Genomic DNA, 15,137 nt, shown 5'->3' with positions numbered 1-15,137 from the left:
TGATCCTGACATAGTATTCTAGCAGTTCTCACACCAGTGCCATAAGCAGAGGTAAAATAACTTCTTTATTCTTATTCAGAATCCCTCTGTCTATGCCTCCGAGGATCACCTCAGCTCTTTTGGTCACAGCTTTGTACTGGGCGCTTACGTTCAGCTGATTATCTATCATGATTTGAGTTTTTTAGTGTCTCTGTTTCCTGGAATAGAATCTCTCATCTTGGAAATAAAGCCTACACTCTTCATTCCTGGGAGGATACATTTACATATGATCATATTAAGTCCATATTGTTTCCTTATGCCCAGCTTACCAAGGGAACAAACCTGCTGTGTATTGACTGCAAAGAGGTTACAGGGGTATGAGAGAGCAGAAGTTGGCCTAGTGCATTGTGCATGGCCTCTGTAAATCCTGAGCAATTGTTTCCTTTAGTTTCTCTAGTTATGCTGCATTGTATTCAGTATTCTATCTTACCTTCTCAGGTGCCCCATAGACTAAATTGCCTAGGCCTCTTACAGCCATTTGACGGACAATGCTGTTATTGTCCCGTGACCTTTCTTCTAATATATGTAAGGCAGACTTAAGGGTCTTCTTCTCCCTGAGTATGGGATCAGTCATTAGCTGAAATAAAATCAACATGTCCATTAGCTCTAATCTGTTCATTAAGATAGCGAATATAATTTGAGGAGACACGTAATACACTGTAATTTATTATTCTATATGAATGAGTACTGTGTTAAAAACATGGATTTTTTCCTTTTAGGCACTATAATGGGGGATTGCTCATCCCTTGAAAGCCTCTCAGTGACTGCATTTGATACCACAGTCCTTTTCTCGCCCAGGTGCATCCTGCCAGTCGATCTTAGTGAGTCTTCCATGGCTCAGCCCTCTGGCCAAGTCCCAAAGTCCAAACAAATGCCTTTTAGGTCCTGTTGCCCTCACTAGGGTCTTCAGCCCCAACTCTGGACCCTTTATATTCTGTTCTTTGTTCAACCTCTCCATAAGCCTTGTCCCCTTCATCGGGTTTATGCCACTGGGGAACCTGGGCCTGCCCACTACTCTTGGTTCCAACCTAGAAATAGCAGCGAGTCATTGCTTCATTTCAGTTTATTGCTACTTTTTCCTTGGGTTCTTCCTATGGGGCCACTTTCAGTTTCTCCCTCGAATTATATGTTGAAGGCTCGTAAGGACTCTCTCTCTGCAAATTCAGCTTCAGAAAATGCTGCCTGAAATAAACCCCTGTGAATTGGTTTGGCCAGAGAATAGCATCCTTTCTTGGCCCTCCACTTCCTGAAAGGAACTGACCTAATAAAGCCCTGTAGCTCCATAGATCTGAGCCAGCTGGGCTCTGATTGGCAGCTTTCATGAGGCCTCTCTAGGCAGACCTTGAAAACCCACGTTTGTGACTCCTTTCCTAGGTGGGGTGTAGAAAGATTTGGGGGCACAAACAGATTCCTAGAACCACCAGATGAGCCTCTAAAATAGCGACTTAGCGTAAATGTGAAATATGACACAGACGTTATAGCAAGGCTGTGGAGAGGGAGGATGCTCCAGTGGTCAGCAGCCTAGGACTTAGGAGGTTCCAGTTCAATTTCCTGCACCCTCAAAGACTTCCTAGATGATGTTGGGCAAGTCACTTAGGCCTTCTGTGCATCAGTTTCCTGTTTGCAAAATGGGACTAATAGTGTTTCCCTGCCTCACAGGGGTGTTGTAGGGATACATACTTTTAACGAGTTTTGAGGCACTCAGATACTACATTCTCATTTTGAAGTACTCAGATAATACAAGTTTCTAAAAGGATGTTTTAAGGAAGATGGAGAAAAATTGTTCTCCTTGGCCTCTAAGGATAGGATAAGAAGCCATGAGCTTAAATTACATCAGGGGAAGTTTAGGTTGGACAGCAGGAAAAACGTCCTGCCTGTCAGGGTGGTTAAACCCTGCAATAAATTGCCTCAGGAGGTTGTGGAATTTGCATCACTAGAAATATTTAAGAGCAGGTTAGACAAACACCTGTCAGGGATGATCTAGACTGTGCTTGGTCCTGCCGTGATGGCTGGGGATTGGACTCGAAGACCTCTCAAGATCCCTTCCAGTTCTAATGATCTATGAATCTATTATTCTACATTCATGAGAATCTAAGATAGATGTTAATGTATTTGTATGTTGCTTATTTTATAGTATTAGGACACTAGATTCATTTAGAAGATTTGCTGAGCTAGACCAAAATCAGGAGCTGTTGGTCAGTATTAGCCCTAGGAATTGTCAGAAAAGGTCTAGTAATTCAAATTCTATGGCTACATCTACATTGGCATGATTTTGCGCAAAAGCAGCTGCCTGTCTACACTGGTGGGGAGTTCTTGCACAAGAACACTGACATTCTAATGTCTAAAATCAGTGCTTCTTGCGCAAAACCTATGATGCTCCCGCTCAGGAAAAAGCCCTCCTGTGCAACTGTTCTTGCGCAAGAGGCCAGTGTAGACAGGCCACATTAATTTCTTGTGCAAGAAAGCCCAATGGCTAAAATGGCCATCGGAGCTTTCTTTCGCAAGAGAGCGTCTATTCTGGCACGGATGATTTTGCAGAAAAGCGCCTCTTAGCGCAACAGCACATGCCAGTGTAGACGCTCTCTTGCGCAAATATTCTAACGCAAAAACTCTTGCGTTAAAAGTATGGGTATGTCTACAGTACAAAGTTAATTCAAACTAACAGCCGTTAGTTCGAATGAACTTTAATAGCGGCTATACATACAAACTGCTAGTTCGAATTTAAATCGAACTAGCGGAGCGCTTAATTCGAACTAGGTAAACCTCATTCTACGAGGAGTAACGCCTCGTTCGAATTGTGTAGTTCAAATTAAGGGCTGTGTAGCCACTTAATTCGAACTAGTTGGAGGCTAACCCTAATCAGGTTGCCCTGATGGCCACTCTGGGCCAAACCAGGGAAACTTTTCTGCCCCTCTCCGAGCCCCAGAGCCCTTAAAGGGGCATGGTCTGGCTACAGTGCCTGTGCCAGTGGCAAGCCTGCCAGCACCCAGCCAGCAGACCCTGCACCTGGCATGGCATGAGCCAGCCACCCGCTGCCACCCAGCCCTCCGCCTCTTCCCAGGACCAGGCTGGCGGCTCCTAGGAGCCTGCCCAGGGCCACAAGAGGCAGGCGCCTGCCTGGTCTAGTGCAGAGATCGTGGACATTATCGAGGTTTGGGGGGAGGCCTCCAGCGTCCACGACCTCCACACTAGGCACAGGAATGCAGCCGTCTAGGGCAGGATAGCTGCCAGCCTGGCCACCAAAGGCCACATCCAAACCCAGGAGCAGGTTTGCATGAAAATCAAGTTGTTCCAGTGAGACCCCCGACCCTGAGCCCTGCGCTTAGTACATAAGAACATAAGAATGGCCGTACTGGGTCAGACCAAAGGTCCATCTAGTCCAGTAGCCTGTCTGCCGACAGCGGCCAACACCAGGTACCCCAGAGGGGATGGACCGAAGACAATGACCAAGCCATTTGTCTCGTGCCATCCATCTTCAGCCTTCCACAAACAGAGGCCAGGGACACCATTCCTACCCCCTGGCTAATAGCACTCCACGGACCCAACCTCCATGAATTTATCTAACTTCTCTTTAAACTCTGTTATAGTTCTAGGCTTCAAAGCCTCCTGTGGCAAGGAGTTCCACAGGTTGACTATAAGAAGAACTTTGTGTGAAGAAGAACTTTCTTTTATTAGTTTTAAACCTGATGTCCATTCATTTCATTTGGTGTCCTCTAGTCCTTATATTATGGGAACTAATGAAGAACTTTTCTTTATGCACCCTCTCCACACCACTCATGATTTTATAGACCTCTATCATATCCCCCCTCAGTCTCCTCTTTTCTAAGCTGAAAAGTCGCAATCTCTGTAGCCTCTCTTCATATGGGACCTGTTCCAAACCCCTAATCATTGTACTTGCCCTTTTCTGAACCCTTTCCAAGGCCATATCGTTTTTGAGGTGAGAAGACCACATCTGTACACAGTTCTGAAGATATGGCGTACCATAGTTTTATACTTCCCCTCCTCCTTCTTCCCCTGGCTTCCCCCTTCCAGCTCCCTCCTCCCAGGTTTCCACCTCCCCTCTCCCACCCTCTTTCTTCCCCTCTCCCACCTCCTTTTCCCAGTCCCCCAGAGGTTAATCCCCTCCGCCCCCAGTTTTGTTAAATAAAGAGAGTTTCTATTTTTGAACACATGTCCTTTATTTTTTACATCAGGAAGAGGGGGCTCGGGAAGGGTAAGTGGAAGGAGGTGAGGGAGGAATGGGGCACGAGCCCCCGATGGGGAGGACTGGGGTGGCTCTGCGGGCTCCTCGGGGTGGAAGCTTTCCTGTAGGGCCTCCTGGATCCTGATAGCCCCCTGATTGACCTCCCCCAGATGGCAGCCTGCGGCAAGTGCAGCCGGGCTGATGGTCGAGTGCTGAAATGTGCCGAGTGTGGGCATTCAGGGCACTCCAAGACAGGACTGCTTTGATGTCCCCATCGAGTTAGACATGCAAGCGGGGAATCCTGAGAACTGTCTGTCCGGGGTGGGGGTCAGGTCTTTTTAAGCACAGCCCTCGGCTAGCCTGAGGAAGCAGCTCCACACCTTAAGTCCTAACCTGATGCCCTGACGGCACTGGTTCTGGCCAGCCTTAACTTCGGTTCAGGGTCCACTCAATGTGGACATGCTATTTCGAATTAGCAAAATGCTCATTCGAATTAGTTTTTAGGTCTAAATGCACTCATTCGAATTAGCTTATTTCAAATTAACTAATTTGAATTAAGTTAATTCGAATTAGTGCTGTAGTGTAGACATACCCTATTTGCGCAAAATCTTGCCAATGTAGACGTAGCCTATCTATATCTTGCTCACTCTCTCTTAACCAGCAACTAGAATAGGCAGCTAGGCTAGGCTAGTATAGGCCCCCAAAATAACAAAGAGAAAATGATTAAGAAAGGTGTAATGAAGTTCCTTATGAGATTTCCTTATAAAGGACACATTCTACTATCTAAAATGAATTCCTATGAACTGAACTGTACAATTCCTCAGAGAAAGGTAAACAACAGATAACAGCCTAATGGTGGAACTGCTCATACCTGAGCAAAGAAAGCTGTGCTGGTGACTCGCTGCTTTTCTGATGGGGAATTTACCCAGGGAAGGAGGCTCTGTATGATCTCCACTGTTATTAGTCCAGATCTTTGCAGAACCCTGGAAGACAAAAGGAACCACTTATGGGGCAGACTGTGCACTTCAAAAGCTTAGCTGCTATGACCATACAACTCTAAAACCTACGCATGGAAGCTCTGTGTTTCTCACCCAGGGCACCCCGCACAAAGCTATACCTGAAAGTTCCCTGTCAGTCACTCTATTTGTTGCCGATCCCTGAGGATGAAGTGCTGTCTCCTAGATCTCTTACCTCACCAGCAAACACACCCCCTCGTGGTGAGTCTGCGGATTTTCAAGAAGCATCCAAGTTTTCTGCTTCCAGAGAGTTCGTATCAGCTTCTCATTCATAGCCTTGAGAAGCACAGCCTCTAATGCTTCAATAGAAAGCCTGGGGGAAAAGAGGCACAGAACTGTAGTAACCAATAGAAAGGCACAGCCTAAGCAGTCAGGAAACCCCAGTTACTTGTCAGGTCTGTTGTTCATTGACAGTTCATCCATTGACAGTATCCTGGGGACCACTGTTTTTGGAAGGACTTAATTCCCAGGAGGTATTTCAGTCTCATACATCTCATATTACTAGTGTTGCTATGGACAACATTTTGCAGTCACTTTCTCCTATCTGCAAGGTGTATGGGCACTAGCACAGTACAGTAATATGGAAAAAATTCACAATCAGACCCCAAAAGCTGGGACACAGAGAGATTAGTGATCACTAATGGATATTTTGGGGCCCTATGTCCAGCGAGATGTGACAGGGTGCTGAGAGCTTGTACTTGGGGTCAGCACTCTGGTAACTACTAGTACTAATTAGCTTCCCCAGAGAAAGCCTAATTGGATAGAAATGTACCTGATTGCCTGGCTAGAGTGGGGCTATAGAATCAACAAACCTATTCTCCCATGAATAAGGAATCTGCCTAAAGGGACATCCACAGCAGTGTTTGAGGGAAACAGAGAGCAAAAGAGACAAAATGCTAGAGGCATCTAGATAGACTTATGTGTAGTGCTGGGGAGGAGCCGGTGGTCGTGGTACATGTAGGTCTCAATGACATAGGGAAGGGTAGGAGAGATGTCCTGGAGGCCAAATTTAGGTTGCTAGGAAAGAGACTGAAATCCAGGACCTCTATGGTGGCATTCTTGGAAATGCTTCCAGTTCCATGCGCAGGACCAGGTAGGCAGGCAAAGCTTCAGAGTCTCAATGCGTGGATGAGACGATGGTGTAGGGAAGAGGGGTTTGGATTTATCAAGAACTGGGGACACTTTTGGGAGAGGGGGAGCCTATACAGGAAGGATGGGCTCCACCTAAACCAGGGTGGAACCAGACTACTGGCACTAAACATTTAAAAGGCTGTAGAGCAGTTTTTAAACTAAGAGATGGGGGAAAGCCGATTGGTGGGGAGATGCACGTAAATCGCAGGGAGACTTCTCTTAGAGGAGAATCTGTTGATAGAGATTCTCTAAGCTGTAGTCAGAAAGAGAGGACAAAGAGACTGAGGCCTGAGGAGGCCTAGATAGTAGTGTTTGTGTTGCCAGAGCTTGGTGGTTTCAGGGAACTGACCTATAGCAAGCACAAACAAGACTTTCTCATATTAAAAGCAGGTGATGGTAAGGTGCCTCATAACCCTGAGAACTCCTGGGGAGTGTCACACAAATGGACTGGGATTCTCTTTGTTTTGCTCCCTTTCTTCTAATTACCTGCAAGGGTTGCCCTCACATAGTTGTTGTCCTTTTCTAAATAACCTCCTTCGGCGTCTCATCCTGGGCAAAGGCATCTTTTGTCCTAGGGTTTGGCTGATCTGCTGCAGAAGAACAGTGAACAACTCCGGGAACAGCTCCTGCACACTTTTGCTCAACTGCAATGCTGACACCACTTCAAAGATGGCACATGTTGCCTGAAAGGAGAGCATGGTAAAAGAAGAGGTCTCTTCCTAACACTATCACACGCTCTCCCCTTCTGATACCTGCTGGACTAAATTCTCACTCCTGTCACTAACTTGATGAATGACCGAGAGCAATTCACTCCATGTGTGCCTTAGCGTCCCATAGCTGTAAAAATGTGTAGGACCTATCAAGGCATGTTATGAGTTGCACAAAACATTTGCAAAGCACTGTAAGAAATCTGATTCAAAGACTTTCTAATTGCCAGATATTATTAAGTGAATCAGCCACATACTCTAAATCTGCCACAGAAAGCACAGCTGGAATCCAGGAAACAGTACTTCAGAAAAGAAGTGCCCAGATGACAATATTATACCACTCATCTAGCTTTCCATCAGCATGTTTGTCACAAAGCAGAGAAATACATGTCTGTCGTCTAACTTACTGTGAGAGGTGCAGCAGCTGCTAAATGCAGGTCAGTTTCTGTCTCTGAGGTCATGCTTCCTTCTTGGCTTGTTGGAGTCTTTATTCTTTCTATTAGGACCTTCAGGACTTGAGGGGCGAGCAAGGGATCTGTCCCCAGAGATCTCCACAGCTCAGTGGTGTTACTGCAATTTAACATAGGTTATATGTGACCCCTGGAGACTTTTGTGGCTCTGACTATATGCATCATATTCAAGTAAAGAACACATTTTCTCCTTGACTATGATCAGGGCTCACCAGCCGCGCTGTCCGGCGATCTGCGCATGCACAGATCGCCCGAACCCGGCTCTTCCAGGTTACAATCTACACGCCATGGATGAGTAGATTGTATTATTTGTCAAGCCCTGCCTATGATGAGCAAGTTCAGAGTGCTGTCCTCCTTATATGGTCCTCATGTTTTACATATTGAGTTTCTAGTTACAGAACTAAGTTAAGTTACATTTCAGGTTACATTTCTACAGTGCATGACTATTTTGGGATCCTGGAGGTATCCCGAAATACCTACCCCACATTTACAGAAGCAGCCCGTTATTTTGAAATATTTTTCAAAATAATGGGCACACTATTTTGCCATCCCAATAAACTTTGTTGCATGAGGGATAAGGGATGGCTTGAAATAGCACATTATTTCGACATTTGGTGCTGTGTAGAAGCGCCACATTTCAAAATAGGCTATGCAAAATATGATACGCAATTTGCGGAGTGCAAATTGTGCATCTTATTTCAAGTTTAGGGTGCTGTATAGACACAACCCTAGCCTTACTGCACCATAACCATTAATGCTAGACTTCAGAAGGAAAGGACACAGAGCTCTAATCACAGTTCCTGTTTTCCTACTTCTCAGTAGATATGGAATCATGAGCATATGATGCCCAAAGATCTAGGGCCTGGGAGACAAGTTGAAGAAAGAAAAATGATCTTCCTACTAACTGGATGTACAACTATGAGAACAAATATTTGTGGCTAGCCCATGACCTCTTTACAAATGGCATTCCCTGGCCTCTATTTGCCAGAATGGGCATGTTCTGTTCACTCCCTATGGGGCACCTGGCATTGGCCACTGTCTGAAGACAGGATCCTGGGCTAGATGGACATTTGGTCTGACCCACTACAGCCGTTCTTATGTTCTTAGATTCCAGCACAGATGACTGATAATTCAGCTAGGGATGTTTGAATGAAATGATAGATATGCTTACCGCCCTGTCTTTAAGTACCAAGAATGACAACTCCATTCCAGCAGCCATACCCTTCCTGATACCAAAAGCCTGGTGCCCTATCCTTGCTAATCAGCCAGGAATTTGGATTTGAAGCTTTCATGCTACCAGAAAACGAACAGTCACTGGCAATTTCCAGGGTGATGTTAGTTCAGGGGTCTGGAGAGGCAAAAGTCCACTCCAGTGATGCCAGTAAAGGGAAGTCTTTAGGATGCCAAAGCAACTATTAATTAATGGAAACAGAATGAAACTTAATTTCTCCCTGCACCCACCTTGACATGGTCTTGGACCTTTCTGCAGAAAGACCCAAGCTATTAACCTTTAGGAATTATCTCAACCTGTCTGTGGCTTAAATGAAGCCTTACATCTTCCAGTGAAGCTGTGGGATCCATGGTTACCAAAATGAACACTGTAAGGAGCACTATATACCTGTCCATCGGCAGACGTTTGGTGAGGAGGCTGAAGATCACTGCCTCTAGGTGATGGTGGGCTAGAATGGACACTGCCTCCACCAGGAACTGCCTCAAGCTACCCTGCTTGATGGTAGGCATATGAATGTATATTCTCCTCAGGATAGCTGGCACCTGGACAGAATAAAACCAGAAAAAATGTCCCTTTTCCATTCTCTGCATTCATTCTGCAGAGCCAAAACCTTTATTTAGTCGTTTAGCAATTTGCTGTTCTTGTAGAAATTCCTCCCTTCAAAAAACAAGTATTTAGACATGGCTGCATAGATTTAATCCACAAAAATTATGCATATCTCTGCCCATACCTGGCTGCAACACCGGGTTAAGACATGCTGAGGCCCTAAGCTATGTCAAGTTAAAGAGGCCTCATTGCATTTCCAAAAAAACATGTATTATTCTAACAGAAAGGACAATGAAAAGAGAAATAATAAAGTTATCTATCTATCTATCTATCTATCTATCTATCTATCTATCTATCTATCTATCTATCTATCTATCTATCTATCTATAGGCAAAGAGGCAAGTAAAAACTAGTAATTTGGGGGTATTTTTAGAGACCCCTCATTATCTGAGGCCCGAAGATGTAGTTCACTTAGCTTGTCTCTTGGGGCCGGATATTCTCTTTTTGCATTTTACTCGGAGTCTAATTTTTCCAAGCCTTTCATGGCTGGAAACTGTGACAACAAGATAGACAACTAATCAAGCATCTTCCTTTTCCCTTGGGGTACGGCTACACTAGCTCGTTAGTTCGAGCTAGGTAGGGTAATGAGGGCAAGCAGAGTTGCAAATGAAGCCCAGGATTTAAATATCCCAGGCTTCATTTGCATGTTCCCGGGTGCTGCCATTTTAAAATCCTCCTTAATCTGAACTCCGTGCCCGCGGCTACACGCGGCACGGAGTAGGTAGTTCTAATTAAAGATCCTAATTCCATGAGGAGTAACGGTAGTTCGAATTAGGATCTTTAATTTGAACTACCTAGTCCATGCCGCATGTAGCCGCGGGCACGGAGTTTGGAGTAAGGGGGATTTAAAAATGGTGGCGCCAGGGAACATGCAAATGAAGCCCGGGATATTTAAATCTCGGGCTTCATTTGCAACTCCGCTTGCCCTCATTACCCTACCGAGCTCGAACTAACGAGCTAGTGCAGATGTACCGTTAGATTATCTCTGTCTTCTGCTGTTGATTCCCCCATTGCCTGACTCAGGATAGGAACACAGATGGAATTAACTTCCAATCCCAGGGGGAGAAACAGCAAGACTTGTGTTCACTGCAAATGATGGCAAAGACCTGAAAGCCTGCAGGTTAGCCAGAAAAACCTCTCCAGCTTCTATTTTACCTCATCCAGCATGGCACCTCCACACTCCTTCAGGATGATCTTCATCCACAGACCGGCTGCTGTGGCACAGGAGGGACTAGCAGACCGCATACCATCCAGTATGGCCTCAATAAAATCTGTGGCTTGTTCAGAGGGAAAGTACTTACTAACCACCTGTGGACAGATCAAAAACAGGAAAGATTGCAATGATAGTCGGCTCCAGTACTTTTAAGAAAGGAGGCCTAAGAGCTGTATTGGAAAATAATGTATTCATCAGCAAATTGCTAATTGGGCTCCTATCTGGCAAGGCAGTTGCAATTAAAATTTTCTCTGTAATCTTTCTAGCTACCACATCTCTATTCTACACTAATAATATCAGGTTAGATCTTAGGTTGTACAGTTAGCACAACATTGTATGGGACAAACAGGATGTAAATTTCCAGTTTATATTCTATTATGTACATGACATCTTTTCACAAAATATAAAAATATGCAAAGAGATGCATGCACACAAATATAGGTTCAGGTAAACACACAAGGTGCCAAGACTGGTTTCTCAGCTTGATGTCCCGCTCACATATTTTCCCCCTGGATGGATGGATGGATGGATGGATGGATGGATGGATGGATGTGCGCGCGCACATGCATGGGCATGTTCATGCAACTGTCTGGAATCTGTTTGTTTTTTACATGGCATTCATAGCATATACCTATGAAAAGCATGTTACTGATTACCCATGAATGCCTCACTCCCATAGCTCGCTCCAAGTGTGGAAAGACATCACAAAAGCATAAAACAATCATAGAATCATAGAATACTAGGACTGGAAGGGACCTTGAGAGTTCATCGAGTCCAATCCCCTGCCCTCATGGCAGGATCAAATACTGTCTAGACCATCCCTGATAGACATTTATCTAACCTACTCTTAAATATCTCCAGAAATGGAGATTCCACAACCTCCCTGGGCAATTTATTCCAGTGTTTGACTACCCTGACAATTAGGAACTTTTTCCTAATGTCCAACCTAAATCTCCCTTGCTGCAGTTTAAGCCCATTGCTTCTTGTTCTATCCCCATAGGCCAAGATGAACAAGTTTTCTCCCTCCTCCTTATGGCACCCTTTTAGATATCTGAAAACTGCTATCATGTTCCCCCTCGATCTTCTCTTTTCTAAACTAAACAAACCTAATTCCTTCAGCCTTCCCTCATAGGTCATGTTCTCTAGACCTTTCATCATTCTCGTTGCTCTTCTCTGGACCCTCTCCAATTTCTCCACATCTTTCTTGAAATGCGGTGCTCAGAACTGAACACAATACTCCAATTGAGGCCTAACCAGCGCAGAGTAGAGCGGAAGAATGACTTCTCGTGTCTTGCTCACAACACCCGTTAATGCATCTCAGAATTATGTTTGCTTTCTTTGCAACGGCATCACACTGCTGACTCATATTCAACTTGTGGTCCACTATAACCCCTAAATCCCTTTCTGCCGTACTCCTTCCCAGACAGTCGCTTCCCATTCTGTATGTATGAAACTGATTGTTCCTTCCTAAGTGGAGAACTTGGCATTTGTCTTAAACTTCATCCTATTTACCTCAGACCATTTCTCCAATTTGTCCAAGTCATTTTGAATTAGTGACCCTATCCTGCAGATTAGTCGCAACCCCTCCCAGCTTGGTATCATCTGCAAACTTAATAAGCGTACTTTCTATATCAATATCTAAATCGTTGATGAAGATATTGAACAAAGCCGGTTCCAAAACAGACCCCTGTGGAACCCCACTTGTTATGCCTTTCCAGCAGGATTGTGAACCATTAATAACTACTCTCTGAGTATGGTTATCCAGCCAGTTATGCACCCACCTTATAGTAGCCCCATCTAAGTTGTATTTACCTGGTTTATTGATAAGAATATCATGCGAGACTGTATCAAATGCCTTACTAAAGTCTAGGTATACCACATCCACCCCTTCTCCCTTATCCACAAGACTCGTTAGCCTATCAAAGAAAACTATCAGATTGGTTTGACATGATTTGTTCTTTACAAATCCAGGCTGGCTGTTCCCTATCACCTTGCCACTTTCCAAGTGTTTACAGACGATTTCCTTAATTACTTGCTCCATTATCTTCCCAGGCACAGAAGTTAAACTAACTGGTCTGTAGTTTCCTGGGTTGTTCTTATTTCCCTTTTTATAGATGGGCACTAGATTTGCCCTTTTCCAGTCCTCTGGACAAGGGAAAATGAATGGTGCACAGCCACTAGGACAGTCACCTAGTGTTTGTTACCTTAGCCATTTTGGAAGATGCTTGAAACAGAGCCTCAGGGTCTGGAGTTGTTAGTGCCTCACGGAGACAACTCAGCTCCTCCTCTGCTGACCCCAGGTTAGTGCACTGACCTAGGATAGAGAAAAGGAGAAAAAGTATGGCAACATTTAATAAAACTGAACCTCTGATCCAGAGATAATCATACAGGAGGATCTATGGGGTATGTTATTACCAGCTGTGTGTGAAATTTTGGCCCCACTAAAGCCAATGACGAAATTCTTCTTGACTTTAATGGAGTCAGAATTTTACCGTCAGGCTATGTCTAGACTACATCCCTTTTTCGGAAAAGGGATGTAAATTAGACGTATCGCAATTGCTAATGAAGCGGGGATTTAAATCTCCCCTGCTTCATTAGCATAAAAATGGCTGCAGCTTTTTTCGGCACGGAGCTTTGCCGGAGAAAAGCGCCAGTCTAGATGCTGATCTTGCGGAAAATTAAGCCTTTTCCGAAAGATCCCTTATCCCTCCGAAAAAGGGATGTAGTCTAGACGTAGCCCCTATGTCTGAAAGTTAACGGTAATGGCATGTGATTCATTGTGATTCATACAGGATTAAACAGGCACTGTATTCTGTGTGGAGCATCTTTCTCTGTATATCTGGTTTCAGTAGCCACTCTGCTCTCAGTATTTAAATCTAATCTCATAGTCAAGCACAACTCATGTAGATTGATCTGAGGTTCTGATTTGGAGGAGAATCCCTCCGCTGAACTCTCATTGTAAAAGAGATGGGGCTGACCAAAAGCTTAGGTAGGAAACCCAGGCTCTTCGCTCACTTCTAAATCATGAACTGTCTCTTTAAGGGAAAGCTGTCCTGCTCTGTCATCTCCCTCTCCCCACCCCACTCTGCAGAGCGGGGGCATATGGGCATATGGCGGGGGAGAGAGTGTGTGTGAGACAATGTGTGTGTGTGTGTGTGTGTGTGAGAGAGAGAGAGAGAGAGAGAGAGAGAGAGAGAGAGAGAGAGAGAGAGAGAGAGAGAGAGGGACATGCTGGCTGCCAGAGAAATCTTAGAAACAGTGCCTCTTTAGATAGGCACTCCGTTACTCACCATACTTCAGACTGGAGCAGCACTATTGTATGTGTCCCTCTCCCCAAACTCTGCTCTGCAGAGATGATGACAGGGGCAAAAGGGTCACCCTGACTTCTGCACGTCTCCCTGCTCCCCTCCCCTCCACACACCACTAGCAGCAGACAGGATGGAGCAAGGTGGGAGAGGGGCAGCTGAACACATGCTGCTGGCATGCTTGCTAATCAGCTGAGCGCTCCAGACAGAAATTCTGGGGAGAAGGGCAGATCTGGCCTGTGTGCTATATTTTGTCCACCCTCTAATATTTGCAGATTATTTATTATTTGTGCAGTTCTCTTCCAGCAATGTACTTACAAGGCCCCAATCGTTCTGTTATATAAGTGTCGCTAACAAGACAGAAAGAATTACAGATGGAAAAAATGGTCATTACAACAATGAAAGAAAGTGAAGAGTTACTTACACCTGCTCATGGTCTCCTCACCTTGTATATTGAGAAGACAGTTGATACAGTCAACCACCCACTGACGCGATGTCGTAAGTGAAGCACAGGTATATGGTGCTAACAGCCCAATCAGCGATCCAAACTGATCAAAAGTTTCCTGAGGCTAATTTTAAAAGAATGAAGAATGAAAGTTCTCCGGCTATACTGGACATTATTTGCCTTCCTTATTGTGAACTCCATTACTGTACCTGGGTACGGCACATTGGAAAACATAATCCTTGTTGTACATGCAAATTGATGGGGTCTAAATTAGCTGTAGCACTCAAGAAAAATCTCAGAGTCATTGTGGATAGTCCTCTAAAAACATCTGTTCAACATGCAGCTGCAGTTAAAAATGCTAATGGTATGTTAGGAACCACTAGGAAAAGGGATGAATAATAATATGATAAATATCATCATGCCACTGTTTCAAATCCATGGTACACCCACACCTTGAATATTGCAAGCAATTGTAGTCCTCCAACTTAAATAAAGTTAGGTTATAATTGGAAAAAGTTCAGAGAAAAGCAACAAAAATGATATGGGATATGGGACAAGTCATACAAGGAGAAGTTAAAAGGACTGGGACCATTCATCTTAGAAAAGAGATGCTTACAGGGGGGTTTGATAGAGCCATATAAGATGATCAGAGATGCATGATATGGGTGTCCCTATATCTCTGACTGCCTGGGGCTGGGACTGGACAACAGGGGAGAGATCACTCAACAATTGCCTTGTTCTGTTTGTTCCCTCTGATGCATATAACACCCACCACTGTCAGAAGACAGGCT

General features: G+C 44.7%; 1 long non-coding RNA gene across 1 annotated transcript; it reads right to left on the bottom strand.

The window, feature by feature from the left end:
- Nucleotides 1-5,421: 5,421 nt before the first annotated feature.
- LOC149523252 (uncharacterized) lies at nucleotides 5,422-7,639 on the bottom strand. The gene is made up of 3 exons (XR_016347184.1): nucleotides 7,484-7,639; nucleotides 6,856-7,052; nucleotides 5,422-5,551 (listed from the first exon to the last, which is right to left on the bottom strand). It is a non-coding gene; the product is annotated as an uncharacterized LOC149523252 (long non-coding RNA).
- Between the last annotated feature and the right edge of the window lie 7,498 nt (nucleotides 7,640-15,137).

Source organism: Pelodiscus sinensis, chromosome 18 (assembly GCF_052426305.1).
Source record: "Pelodiscus sinensis isolate ZL-2025 chromosome 18, ASM5242630v1, whole genome shotgun sequence".
Lineage (NCBI taxonomy): Eukaryota > Metazoa > Chordata > Testudines > Trionychidae > Pelodiscus > Pelodiscus sinensis.
This window is presented reverse-complemented; position numbering and strand designations above follow the sequence as displayed.